Source organism: Pinus tabuliformis, chromosome 5_1 (genome assembly GCF_031772625.1).
Source record: "Pinus tabuliformis cultivar Carrire ecotype Pingquan chromosome 5_1, CPIR1, whole genome shotgun sequence".
NCBI lineage: Eukaryota > Viridiplantae > Streptophyta > Pinopsida > Pinales > Pinaceae > Pinus > Pinus tabuliformis.
This window is the reverse complement of record NC_142305.1, coordinates 500,743,661-500,758,176: the sequence shown is the minus strand read 5'-3', so window position 1 is coordinate 500,758,176 and position 14,516 is coordinate 500,743,661.

The following is a 14,516-nucleotide window of genomic DNA, read 5'->3' as shown; positions in this document are numbered from 1 at the left end:
AAGTTTTTGGAAGCAAATGTTACATCAAAAGGACTAATGAAAAACCTGGTAAGTTTAAACCCAAAGAAGATGAAGGTATTCTTCTTGGTTACTCTTCTCGAAGCAAAGGATATAAATTTTATAATAAAATACTTGGGAAAATTATTGAAATTATTGATGTTGTGGCTGATGAAGCATGCAAAAATCCAAAACAAATAAAAACCGAATATTATGAAGAAGATGAGGATTATCTTCCCACATCAAATCACACTAATTCTGAAGAAGAAACCAATGAAGCACCAGAAGAAGAGATAACGGTAGAAGAAAAGACTCCATCCAGGTATGTCCAGAAAAATCATCCAGAAACTCAAATTTTAGGGCAGGAAGAGGCAGGTGTGCAGACAAGAAGAACTATTATAGAAGCTTCGAGCTATCTAGCATTACTATCATCCACCGAACCTCAAAATATAAATGAATCATGAAAATATGAATGTTCGGTCAAGGCCATGAATAATGAACTTGACCAAATTGAAAAGAATAATACTTGGGAATTAGTTCCTAGACCTCATGATAAGAACATCATAGGAACTAAATGGATATTCAAAAACAAGCTGAACGAAAATGGAGAAGTCATTAGAAACAAGGCTAGACTTGTTTGTAAAGGATATGCTCAAAAAGAAGGTATAGATTTTGAAGAAACTTTTGCACCTGTTGCTAGACTTGAAGCCATAAGAATGTTTCTTGCTCTTTCCAATTTTCAGAAATTCAAAGTATACCAAATGGATGTAAAATCTTCCTTTCTTAATGGAGACTTGGAAGAAGAAGTCTATGTTGAACAACCAGAAGGATTCATTCTTGGAAATGATGCAAAACTTGTATGCAAACTCTGAAAGGCTCTCTATGGTCTAAAACAAGCTCCAAGGGCCTGGTATTACCGTCTTGACAAATATCTCCACCAGTGGGGTTTTTCAAAGGGGTCAACAGATAGCAATCTATATACAAAGATTGACACTGGTAAATTGCTAATAATTGTTGTTTATGTTGATGATATCATTTTTGGTAGCAATGAAGAATCCATGAGTCAGAAATTTGCTTCAGTAATGCAGCAAGAATTTGAAATGTCCTTGCTTGGTGAGCTCACGTATTTTCTTGGTCTACAAGTTCAACAAAATAAAAATGGCATTTTTCTCTCACAAACCAAATATCTCAAACAGATCTTAAAAAAGTACGGCATGGAAGATTCTAAACCAGTATGTACCCCAATGGTAATAGGATGCGGTCTTAGCTCAAATGATGAATCAGCAACAATAAATCAACCAACTTACAGATCTATGATTGGTAGTCTACTTTATCTAACAGGTACCCGACCTAACATCATGCATGTAGTGGGAATAGTTGGAAGATTTGAAGCAAATCCAATGGAATCACACCTTCAGGCAGTCAAAAGGATTTTCAAATATCTTCAAGAAACACAGAACTTTGGTTTATGGTATCCTAGAGATACAAATATTACACTTCATGCATATACAAATGCAGATTGTCCAGGAAGTGTTGGTGATAGAAAAATCACTAGTGGTGGTGCATTCTATATGGGTTCCAAGTTAGTGTCTTGGTTAAGCAAGAAACAAAGTTCGATTGCATTATCTACAACTGAAGCAGAATACATAGCTGCTGCATCTTGCTACACACAACTACTTTGGATGATGCAAACATTGCAAGACATTCAGATCACATGTACTCCACCCATCTCCATTCTATGTGATAATACAAGTGCCATCAGTATTTCAAAGAATCTAGTCATGCACTCCAAGACCAAGCACATACCCATCAAATATCATTTTCTACGTGAACAAGTGCTTGAACAAAAGGTCAAATTGGATTATGTTCCCTCCAAAGAATAGGTTGTTGATATATTCACTAAACCACTGCCTAGAGATACATTTGAATATCTCAGATAGAAGCTGGGAGTAGTTGCTGCATCATCCTGCTGTTAAAATCCATTTTTAAGAAAGGTTGGTATATGCAAGTTTCATGAAGCGTAGTCGCATACATACGCTGGTTTCTGTGGGTATAGTCGCGTATATGTTGGTCTGAAGAAAAGTAGTGGGCCAGACTCAGGAGAAATGGGTCTGACATGGTTCAGTGAATTATCTGCTCTGCTTGATGATGGTTACAATATGTTGATGACATGTGGAAATATGTTGGCTCTCATAAGTTGTTGATAACTTGATGTATATCTGATTGATCATGATACCTTGATAACTCTTCTGATATATGCAATGATCAGATCTGAAAGTGAACATTTGGCACAAGTTCAGGGGGAGCATATGCTTCTAATAATGCATTGTTAGCATTATCTTAGAAGATCTTGGTACAGATTCACATAGTTGTTTTTGATTCAGGTGGAGCAAGTTCAGGGGGAGAACATTGTTGCTGATCTAGATGTTGATTGAAATATGTTGTTGATGATAGTTGTTGATGACTATCATGGTCTTGTTTAAGATATTTGGTCTCTGTTATATATGTCATGTATTTCATTTAATGTAAAGGTCATGAAAAGACCTAATTTGTAACCCCACTATGCATGGGATGGATGATGTAATGTTTCTTGTATAAACAATTGGTATATCCCCACTTGGTTGGGTGGATGAGTCAAATTTGGTATATCCCCATTTGGGAGATGGATGTATGTATGAGTCTTTGGTGATAGGAAGGTCATTGGTGATGTATGTATAGAGTCATGTTATATTTTTGCAGACCTTGCTTGTGCTTAGGGGGAGCATGCACTCGATCATAGGAGCTCAATCAGCACACTTCAACATATCAGAGAATTTAACATGTATTCAGGGGGAGCATGACCCTTTTCCCTTGATGACAAAGGGGGAGAGTGACTTGGTGTTGCCATCAAGTCCAAAGGGGGAGTTTGTTGGCATTATAACACAGCTGTTGTTGTCTTTGATGGCAACTCACTAAGATGGCAGATCACTGTATAGCAGGTTAACAGCACAGAGTTACAGATCAGACTGCACAAAATGAAGAAAGAGATGTATACGCAGGTTCACCATTAGCCAAGCCACATATACACGCGGGTTCACTGTATACAAGTCACGTATACATACACATGCACTTTCACAAAAGGAAAAGTGTGTATACCTTGGAAATCTAAGTTTTGGTCCGAAGTATTTGGTCCATGCTATTTTGATCCATGGTATTGGTCCAAGGTATCGAGTCCAAGGTATTGACCCTAGGTATTTGGTCCAAGGTATTGGTCCTAAGTGGTTTTGGTCCATGGTATTGAGAAAGGCCTACAAACTATAAAAGGAGGAGAAGACCATTAGGCCAAAGTGTGCAAGTATCGAATATCTGATGAAGTGTGAGATCTAGTATGTAGGTTATTGGGTTATGGTGCATAGCTGGATCTGAACCAAGGAAAAACCTTAGCTGATGATGAGGAATCAGATCTAATGATGATTCAGGATCTTAAGGTGTAAAATGAACTATCTTTTGTGTTGAAGCTCATGTATACTCTAGATCTGAATACTGACGCATATATTATTATGTATATGATTTGATATGGGTATAACTAAAGTCTGGAATAGAAGCAAAACTCTGAATTTATATTTGTAGATGTATACGCTGGTTGGCTTTGAGAAAAGCGCATGTAAATGCAGGTTCAACACATGGAAGTAGCGTATACCTTATAAAATATGTTTTAGTTGCCGATGTTTGTTGTTGCAGAGTTTTGGGTTCTGGCTTGGGTTCTAGTTATTGTATTCTGGTGACAAAATTATAACAAATCAGATTGATGGGTTGTCAAAGTGATTGATTGATTTAGTTGTGGTTGGTTCAAAATGAGATAGGTTGATGCAGATATATTTGATGATTGAATGATGTTAATGGATCCAGTCTGAAAATTTATGAAATGTGGTCCCTGGAAGAAAAGAGAAGGTTGTAGCCTTCTATAGGCCAACACCTACGTACTAGTAAACATATCATCTAGTACAAGAGCTAGGGGGTTGTAGCTCCCTTCCAGTAGAAGCTGGAGAACAAGAGAAGGTTGTAACCTTCTGCAGGTAGAAGCCTATGTACTAGTATAAGACTGCACCAGTACAAAAATTGTAAACAATTTTTATTATTACTAAAAGAAGACAGAGATGATAGTAGCAGGTGGTTTTCACCCACATTGGGTTTCCACCTTATATATTAGTGTTCATGAGTGTTTCTTGTGTGTGATGTTTTATTCTGATTTTACTGCACTGTCTAATGAATTCCTAATATACTGGTTAAAGATCAATGCATGATAATTTGGGTAAATCAAAAGATCTCTACATATACGATGGTTGCATTAAGTATAGTTGCGTATAGATGCTAGTTCACTAAGCTGAAGTAGCGTATACAAATCAATTTTGAAAATTAAATTATTGATCTGATAATACTGATTCACCCCCCCTCTCAATATTATCTCCAACAGAATCTTCCATGCTCTTTGAAGTTATTTCAGTCAGAGGTTTCAATGCTAAAGAAATCGAGGATCAGAACCTAAAGGAACATTAATTGGTTAACGGTAAGGATCTCATACCTTCTAGCAAATTCATGCTTCGCCTTTAACAACATGGTTCCTTGCATCAGTCTAAGTCAGTCGGATTACTTTAAATGGAGATTGGATAAGTCCCAATTTTCTCTCTTTTTCGACGGTGCTTCGAGAGGTAATATGGGGAAGGTAGGAGTAGGAGGGGTTCTATTCGTTCCCAATGGAAAATTTTTATCACAATATTCATGGGGACTTGGCCAAGTGACCAAAAATAAAGTTGAGTATCTTGTGTTATGGAAAGGGTTGGAAATAATTATCAAAAAGAAAATCTCCAACCTATTAGTTTTTGGAGACTAAATTTTAGTCATTCGAGAAATGAAAAAGGCCAAGAGGGTGATATGCTCAGATTATTCTCCCTTGAATAAGAGGATCCTTGCCTCTTCTTCTCAATTTGAGAAACTGGGTTTTTTCTTGTGTACAGGTAGTTGAACTCAGTTGAACACATCTTGGATAAAAAAAAAATTATACATTGCGTCAACTTAGATTGAAATTGGATCACAAACTTACTTATGATTGGTTTTTTAAGATGTAGTCTAGTCGAAGCAACAAGGAGACTGTTCCACAAAGAACTATGATTAACTATTGGCTTCAACTAGAATGGTCTCCTTGTTGCTTCCTAGGGAGAAACAAAGATCAAGAGAGATTCCCAATTTCTTCTCTAAATGCTTAAGAGTTTGATCCATCAATATCATGTACCTCTACATCCAGTTTATGGTCAGGAGGATGTCCTCCTTGATTTCACTTCTATCAACTAAACCTCTTCCACGAAGAAAGTTCAAAAGCCAATAAATATCTAGGGTGTGAGTCTAACACCTCCACTAAAACCTCTATATCAGTGAGAATGTGTGTTTCATCAACTAATTCTTGTTCTATTTGCACAAGTAAATTGGATTTCGTATCATTTCAAGAGTATATTCACTTTCACTTTCACTTAAGGGAGTTCAGGAAGAGACAATATAAATATTAAGGACCATTTCACAATTATATTCACATTCACCTACGGAGTTCTGTTGATAGTGTTGGACTTGCCAACATGTAAGGGGATCTCCCCGGTAAGAAGTCCCAATTAGACCTTAGACTGTTCGGTGTAGGAGTCCTAGCAGTGAGTCATACGTTAATGCCTTGACCGCGATTTTTCACAGAGGCAAGTAAAATAACTTTGTTGGTAGCAAGGGTGTGATACCTGCAATAAGTCAAGGAAGGTGCATGAGAGGTTTAAACACATAGGGGGTTGAGATGAGTGTGCCCCTTGGAAACTTGTGATAGAATGAAGTTAAGAAGGAAACACACAAGCAAATATGCATCACAAAATGGAAGGAAAGTTAGCTAGCAATCCAAAGTGATGGTTAAACCAACAACACGTTTCAGAAAGATTCATACATACTTATACAAAATAGTCCATACATGCATGCGTAAGCAAATAAATACATATATCATTTAGAGTAAACTAGATAGCATAGAATAAAATACAACATATGCATGAAATGCGTTGGCTCTGTTATATTAAGAAGTGTAAGTTCCAGTCATACAATACATGCATGTCCAACCACTATTTCCGATAGCGGAATGTTATAGCCAAAACCGCCTGCTCCTCCAAAGAGATATACTAGCTCTGCACAGTGGAGAATCCAAGGCTCATTACAATAATATCCAAGCTTTCTCTAAGATACTCCTATCGAAAGCTTGGCTGACCAAAAGCCTATACAATGAGTTATGAGGGACTATTTATAGCAAAGGGTGTGGTGACCCTTGACATTACCCTTTGAGAAAGTTCATCTACCCTCATGACTCTTCATCTACTCTATGACTATTACATCCAACTATCGACACTTGAACTTCCACTTGACAAGACGTTACATTACAATTCACATGTGCCCATGTCAGACAAAATGGCTTGAGAAATCCATGCAAGACATCACTAACACTCGGACCATTGTGGTGAGACCAACTCTTTGACATGCTTGTGATGGTCGAAGGTGGTGAGATGATGCCAAGCTTGGCTGTCCATGATGGTGTCCATGCACTCAATGGTGACATCTTGTTGAAGCGAACTCTTGCCTTCGTTTCATCTAGGTGCACTAATATGGCTCCTCTGTCCAACTCGTCTGATAGCATGTACATGGTCATCTTTGTGTGACCAGATCGACAACATGTTGATGCATATTGTCCATGCTGCTCTCCAAGCATGTGCTAGTGGTCATCTGCATCAACTTGTCAGAGTACATGTTCTGCTCCAATTGGACTTGCTTCTTGTCTTCACCTCGGTGAGTGTGTTGAATGGGTAGGATCTCATGCATGCGCACAATGAAATGCATGCTGTTGTATTCCCTTGCATGTGATCAACAACACTTCTCACCTTGTCTGCTCTGCACCACCTGCTAGGATGTATCCATAACTTCTATGAGTGCAGTTTCATCCGTTAGTGCCTGTTGTGCCCCCTGTTGTATTTGTTCCTGCCTTCACGCAATATTCATGTCGTGTCGTCACCTCATAGCCTGAGTCTCCAAAGTTTCTTTCATCACATGTGGATCTACTTGAGATTGCAACTTTGTTCTGCCTCTGTGTTGTCAACAAGCTTCCTCTGGTGTTCATTGCATCTGGTATGCTGCCTTTAGTTGCTGTTGATGATGGTGCTTGTTGTGATGCTACTATGGTCATATCTTGATGTCCTTGTGTATGAACGACTTGATGTCTTCGTGGGTAGGCAAGTTCATAGACACTTGATCGAGTACATCCCCAAGTGTGCTCTAGACAGTGTCTTCAACTCTGCTCTCTTGGAAACCATTGTACCGATGCTGTTGAGAGGCATATGAACACGTGTGATACCTGGAGAAATGGAAACACTGATGGAAACCAATCTGGCAGTTGAAAACCAAAATGAACTTTAGAACTGACTTGCAACATACCTGTGTGACTGATCATGAAGGTTGCACAATTTCCGCTGGGAGGTCGGGAGACTGACTACCAAAATTGTGCAAGGCATAGTCCGCGCTGTTAGTAGGTTGACTGACTGTTGGAACTATGCAATGTGTAGTCCATCCTAGCCTGCTGAGGACTAAAACTACGTAATGCACAATTTCAGTCAGCAGTGATATGCAACCAACAAACTACATTACGCAGTTTTTGATGCCAACAGTACAATGCCTCCAAGATTTGTGCAATGCATGCCTAGAGGTCAGTTCTTGGCTAGACTTGTGCAATTTCTAGAGGGAAGGTAGAGCCTTCACTTTCGGAAATATGTAGTGCTAGCTGGGTAAGGCACATTCCAGGCCAAGGCAGCCTAGTCCAGCTGACGGGCGACTGAAAACATGAGAAGTGTGAATGCATGATGAGATGAGTGAAAACAAAAGTGAATGATTATTCATGCAAAAAACAAGTTTAGGATTCAGGAAGTGGGAAAGCATGCATGTTTGTGAAGTAAGTCACCGCAACAACGACCGTCCGTGAAAAATAGTTTCATGCATGCGACAGCAGTAAGATGCAAATGAAAACTGAAATGTTGCTAGTACAAGCAAGTATGCATGCAAATGACAGCAAACGCTCACTAAAATAAAGCAGACAAAACTCACACAAAGCGAAACAAAAAAAGCGACATAAACGTTACGCAAGTCATGAGCAGCAGGCTTACCCCAAGACAGTTGAGTTGAATGTGCTGACGACTCCTAGATGCAATGTGGGATGCCATAGCTACAAGGTCGATGTGAGGAATGATCTTTGCAACATCCAGTTGATGAGTTTTGATAAGATTGAGATTGTGACGCGCATGCCACAAATCTAGAAAAAGTGACACTTGGTGGGAGGTTTCTTAGATGATCATTGCATGTAACCTCCAGTTTCTAAAAATAGATCCATGAATCAAGGGATGCCTTTTCATGTTGCCTTGGGAGGAGGATTCCATGCATGCAAATCAATTTTTCTCGGTCATGGAGGGAATTGGTCAACTCAACTGCACATGCAACAGTTTGCTCATCTCGGAGGAAAAAATGTGCATATCTGGGAGGGAGTTGGGCTGGCTGCCCAGAGGGATTATGCAATTTTTGGGTAGAGCAGCTGACTGCTACCCAAAATTGTGCAATTTTTGGGCTGAGTAGCCGTGTGGGGAGGAATTGCGCGATTTTCTCAATGAACAGTGACAAGTAGATTTGTGCAATTTTGGAGCCCTGCCGGCTGCCAGACAAAATTGCACAATTTCTGGAGGGAAGTTTGGTTGCCCTCCAAAATTGTGCAATTTCTTGAGGGAGCTGCTCAGCCTGTAGCTCAACAAAGTCTGGTGAAACAACCTGTGAGGGGGATGCAACAAGCTTTGATGGACATGTTGTTGTTCTGGAAGAAAATCACTAAAGCTTGTGTACTTGACAAAGCAAGACATGTTGTTGTGAAAGATTGGTACAAAGGCTCCAAAACGAAGCTAAGGAAAAATTTTGGAGGGTGGTTGTAGTCGTTACAACACTTGGTGACACACTAGTAGAACTCCATCTCTCCGAATGGACCTTCTTCGTGAAAAGCAAGTCTAACACCTTCGAAATTATTGTTCAGTTCTTAGTTCGTCTTGGTTTCCACACTTGCTTGATTGTAAGATGTAGCATCTACCAAGCTCTTCGTCGATTGACACACATTCCAAGCCAAGTCAACACAGTTGTTTCAAGTGGGGTTGAGGCGTATATTGGTGCACAAGAAGTATACTCGTTAGAGCCTTAGTTTCATCTTTGGTGTTGCTCCACTACCAGTAGGCCTAGACAGTACCGTGGGGGAGTCACACAGGAACACAAGCATCACTCCGCTTCGAGTGAGCCTGGTCAATACCCCGGCGGATTTACTTGCATCACCTATCTGTGGAGGAAGCCTTTCTCTTCTTTCGCCTTATTCATTTTCATTTATTTTTTTTCAAACTTTTTTCACTTTTTCAATTTTTTCATTTTTCATATTCATAAGTGTTCATGGCACTTATTCATTTTAGAGGTGGAAGATTGATCCCTACTTATTGAGAGAAAAAGAGTTTTTTCCTTCAAAGAAGTAGTTTATGTATACCTCTGACGTGCTTGTTAGGGTTTTCCCCCTCACCTTACTCTACTTGACTGAGCTGACAAGGATTAACCCAAAACTAACCAACTAGAGTAGGTGATACTAGTTAGCGCGCAAGTGTTGTGTTTTCACAAAGGTTCACTTTGAAGAGTACGTATTTTCCATTGATGTATCATGGAATGAAGACAACAAGTTCTTCCATAGGAGAGTGAACAACAGATAACCAAATTTTGATGGTTTTACAAGTCATCTTGTACTTTACCATATTGTTTCAAGAGTCGCACATGGTCCATGTGAAACTAACCTATGAATGAAAACAAGAAAACAAACAACAAAGAAAAGAAAAAGTAGAAGTAAATGTGAAAGTAAAGTGAGTAAGCAAACAAGCAAGAAAGCAAAAAATCATGCAAGCAAGCAAACTGAAAGCAAAGACTACTCCTACTCCTAAGATAATGGTGCATGGGCCTGATCACGTGAAGTGATATTTCCAATGCAGCCACCAGCGCATTGGTTGACCAATGTTGGTGAAGGCATGGTTTGCGAACATCACAGTTGTGCAAACCAGCAGTCATGAAATATATAACGATGAATACAGACACACTTTGAGCTTACAATTTACCACAGAACAAAGATGATTGAAAACGCATGACATGCACTTTGTGGAGCTGCCAAGGTGTTGTGCTACACTTTGTACAGAAGTATGCATTCTCTTCACTATGACATGCAAGCAAATGTGAGAGCGGTAGACCACTTACATTTTGCATGTGTGCTTGTTGTGTAAGATACCTCCAATGCATGAGTAATGGGATCGTGTAGTTCGAGTGGAGGAAGCGAAATATGGGTGTTTGGTTGATCTTCAATGCAAAGCAGAGAGTGATGAGGAGCCTTTTGCATTTCAAGAATTTCTTGATCAGATGTGAAACCAACCTCAGGACAGCGAGGACCTGACATAACCATCAGCTCGAGCTGAAGTGCCTCGATAGTTTGTGGGGTTTCGACTTCGTTGACAGATAGATCATCATAGACCAGTGTCTTAGACCGATTAACAATGATTGAATCAACATCGTGATCAGATGAAGAAGTAGAGAGATCACAACAACGACAAATGACAGATTTGACAAATTTCCGAAGCAAGATGTGTCCTCTCCGCACTGTAATGACAAACTAACATTCGACATGTCTTGTGAACGATCGGAAGTAGAAACATCCGAAATGAGTTTTCACAATGGAAATCAGTAGTGGTAGAATCACAAGGGATGTCAGGATAAAGCGGATGAGGCGCTGCTAGAAGGGAGTCATCCTTCATTGCAGGTTCTTCTTTAGATTCCCGCACACACTCATCATGAAATATGGTGCAGGTTGGCTGCATAACACCAACTCCATCAACAACTTGATCCACATTCTCAGTAGGTGAGGAGTCTGGAATGGAAGAAAACAAGACATTACAGTCCAGAGGATCAACAGAACACGAGGATGGAGGTTGAGGGAATGAATCCACATGACAACCAACAGGCTTGCAAGCCAAATCTACACAGATCTCAAGGGCCGGTGGGGTGGGAGGATGTGACAGTTCAACAGATGTGTGTACATGATCTCCCACACCACTCCGCAGTGGTGGAGCTATTTGATGAGGTGAAGGCAGACAATCACTTGTGACAACAACTAATCCTGCATGTGATTGCGCAGCTCCATCATCGAAGTGTGTTGAGGGGGGTTTGAATATGTGAAGAAGATACTCAAATCTTCCATAAAGAAATTCCCAAACAATTTCATCTTCAGGAAATCGGTATGCAAGATTACAAAAGCTTGTGTAAAACTGATCAATGAATTCATCGATTGCTTTTTGTAATTTCAGAATTTCTTAATCAAGTGCTTTATGGTTAAAGTAATTGAAAGCATGGTCTATCTCTGCGACCAGATGAGCAAGAGAATGAATAGATTTTTCGGGTAGCGTGTCACACCAGTGCATTCGGTACCCTTGAAGTGTGTAGACGAACAATGTATTCTTCAAAGAGTCCATGTCTTTCACATGAGCCTACAATGCCCACCACGTGCCTAGACAGGGCTATGTGGCTTCCACCATCATATGTTTTATGTGACAAGTTATATGAGAGCTCTTCCCAAATAATGAAGTCGTTTCAATAAGACATACACTCTAGAAGAGGAACTCAGTAGTTATTCATGATAGATATGTAGAAATTCAAAACAGATGTGAGGACTCAGCTTGTCATTTGGCCCTCCTTCTAGCACTAAAATGTTGACAATGTTGGACCTGCCAGCATGTAAGGGGATCTCCCCGGCAAGAAGTCCCAAGTAGACCTCAGACCATTTGATGTAGGAGTCCTAGCAGTGGGTCGTACAGTAATGCCCTGACCAAGATTTTGCACAGAGGCGAGCAATATAACTTTGTTGGTAGCAAGGGTGTGACAACTGCAGTGAGTCAAGGAAGGTGCATGAGAGGTTCAAACACACAGGGGTTGAGATGAGTGCGCCCCTTGGAAAACTTTGATAGCACAAAGTTAAGAATGGAACACACGAGAAAAGATGCATCACAGCATGGAAGGAAAGTTAGCTAGCAATCCACAGTGATGGTTAAACCAACAACACATTTCAAAAAGATTCATACATACTTATACAGAATAGTCCATACATGCATTCGTAAGCAAACAAATACATATATCATTTAGAGTAAACCAGATAGCATAGCACAAAATACAACATATGCATGAAATGTGTTGGATTTGTTATATTAAGAAGTGTAAGTTCCAGTCATACAATACATCCATGTCCAACTACTAGTTCTGATAGTGGAATGTTACAGCTACAACCGCCTACTCCTCCGAAGAGATATACCAGCTCTGCACAGTGGAGAAGCCAAGGCTCATTACAATAATGTCCAAGATGTCTCTAAGATACTCCTATTAGAAGCTTGGCTTACCAAAAGCCTATTATATGAGTTATGAGGTACTATTTATAGCAAAGGGTGGGGTGACCCTTGACATTCCCCTTTGAGATAGTTCATCTACCCTCATGACTCTTCATCTACTCTATGATTGTTACATCCAACTATCGACACTTGAACTTCCACTTGACAAGATGTTACATTACGATGAACATGTGCCCATGTGAGACAAAATGGCTTGAGCAATCCATGCAAGACATCACTGACACTCAGACCGTTGTGGTGAGACCAACTCTTTGACATGCTTGTGATGGTTGAAGGTGGTGAGATGATTCCAATCTTGGTTGTCTGTGATGGTGTCCGTGCACTCAATGGTGAGATCTTGCTAAAGAAAACTCTTTCCTTCGTTGCATCCGTGTGCACTAATATGGCTCCTCTTCCCACTCGTCTGATAGCAAGCACATGGTCATCCTGGTGCGACTGTATCGACAACATGTTGATGCATAGTGTCTATGCTACTCTCCAAGCATGTGCTGGTGGTTTTGCGCATCAACTTGTCGGAGTATATGTTCTTCTCTAGTCAGACTTGCTTCTTGTATTCACCTCAGTGAGTATGTCAAATGGGTGGGATCGTATGCGTGCACACAATGACATGCATGCTATTGTATTCCCTTGCATGTGATCAACAACACTGCTCACCTTGTCTACTCTGTGCCAGCTGCTGGGATGGATCTATAACTTGTACAAGTGCAATTTCATCCATGAGTGCATGTTGTGCCCCTTGCTATATCTCTTCCTGCCTTCACATGATCTTCATGTCGCATTGTCACCTCATAGTCTGAGTCTCCAAAGTTGCTTTCATCACAAGTGGATCTGCTTGAGCTTGCAACTTTGTTCTTCCTCTATGTTGTCAACAACCTTCCTCTGGTGTTCATTGCATTTGGTATGCTTCCTTTAGCTATTGGTGATGGTGCTGCTTGTTGTGATGCTTCTGTCATCATATCTCGATGTCATTGTCTACGAATGACTCGATGACTTCGTGGGTAGACAAGTTCATAGACACTTGATCAACTGCATCCCCAATTGTGCTCTGAACGGTGTCTTCAACTCTGCTCTCCTGGCAACCATTGTACATGTGTTGTTGAGGGGCAGATGAACACCTGCGATACCTAGAGACATGGAAACACTTATGACAAGCAATCTGTCAGTTGACAACCAAAATGAACTTGAGAACTGACTTGCAACATACCTTTGTGATAGATCATGAAGGTTGCGCAATTTCCGTCAGGAGGTCGAGACACTGATTGCCAAAATGGTGTAAGGCATAATCCAGGCTATTAGTAGGCTAACTGACTGCTAGAACTGTGCAATGCATAGTCTAGCCTAGCCTGCTGAGGACTGAAACTTTGAAATTTGCAATTTCAATTAGCAGTGACATGCAACTAGCAAACTGCATTGCACAGTTTCTAGGGCCAATAGTACACTGCCTCCAAGAACTATGCAATGAATGCCTAGAGGTCAGTGCCTAGCTAGACTTGCGCAATTTATGGAGGGAAGGCAAAGCCTTCGCTTCCAGAAATGCATAGTGCCAGCTGGGCAAGGCACGGTCTGGGCCAAGGCATCTCAATCCAGCTGACAGGCAATTGAAAACATTGGAAGTGCGAATGCATGATGAGATGAGTGTAAACAAGAGTGAATGATCATTCATGCAAACAAAAAGTGTAGGATTCAGGAAATGGGAAAGCATGCATGTGTGTGAAGTGAGTCGCTGCAATGACTACCGTCCATGCAAAATAGTTTCATGCATGCGACAGTAGTGAGATGCAAACGAAAACTGAAACGATGCTAGTAAAAGCTAGTATGCATGCAAATGACAACAAGTACTCACTGAAATCAAGCAGACAACAGTCACACAAAGTGAAACACAAAAGGTGACAGAAACATTGTGCAAGTCATGAGCATCAGGCTTACCCCAAGATAGCTGAGCTGAATGTGTCGACTATTCCTAGATGTAATGTGGGA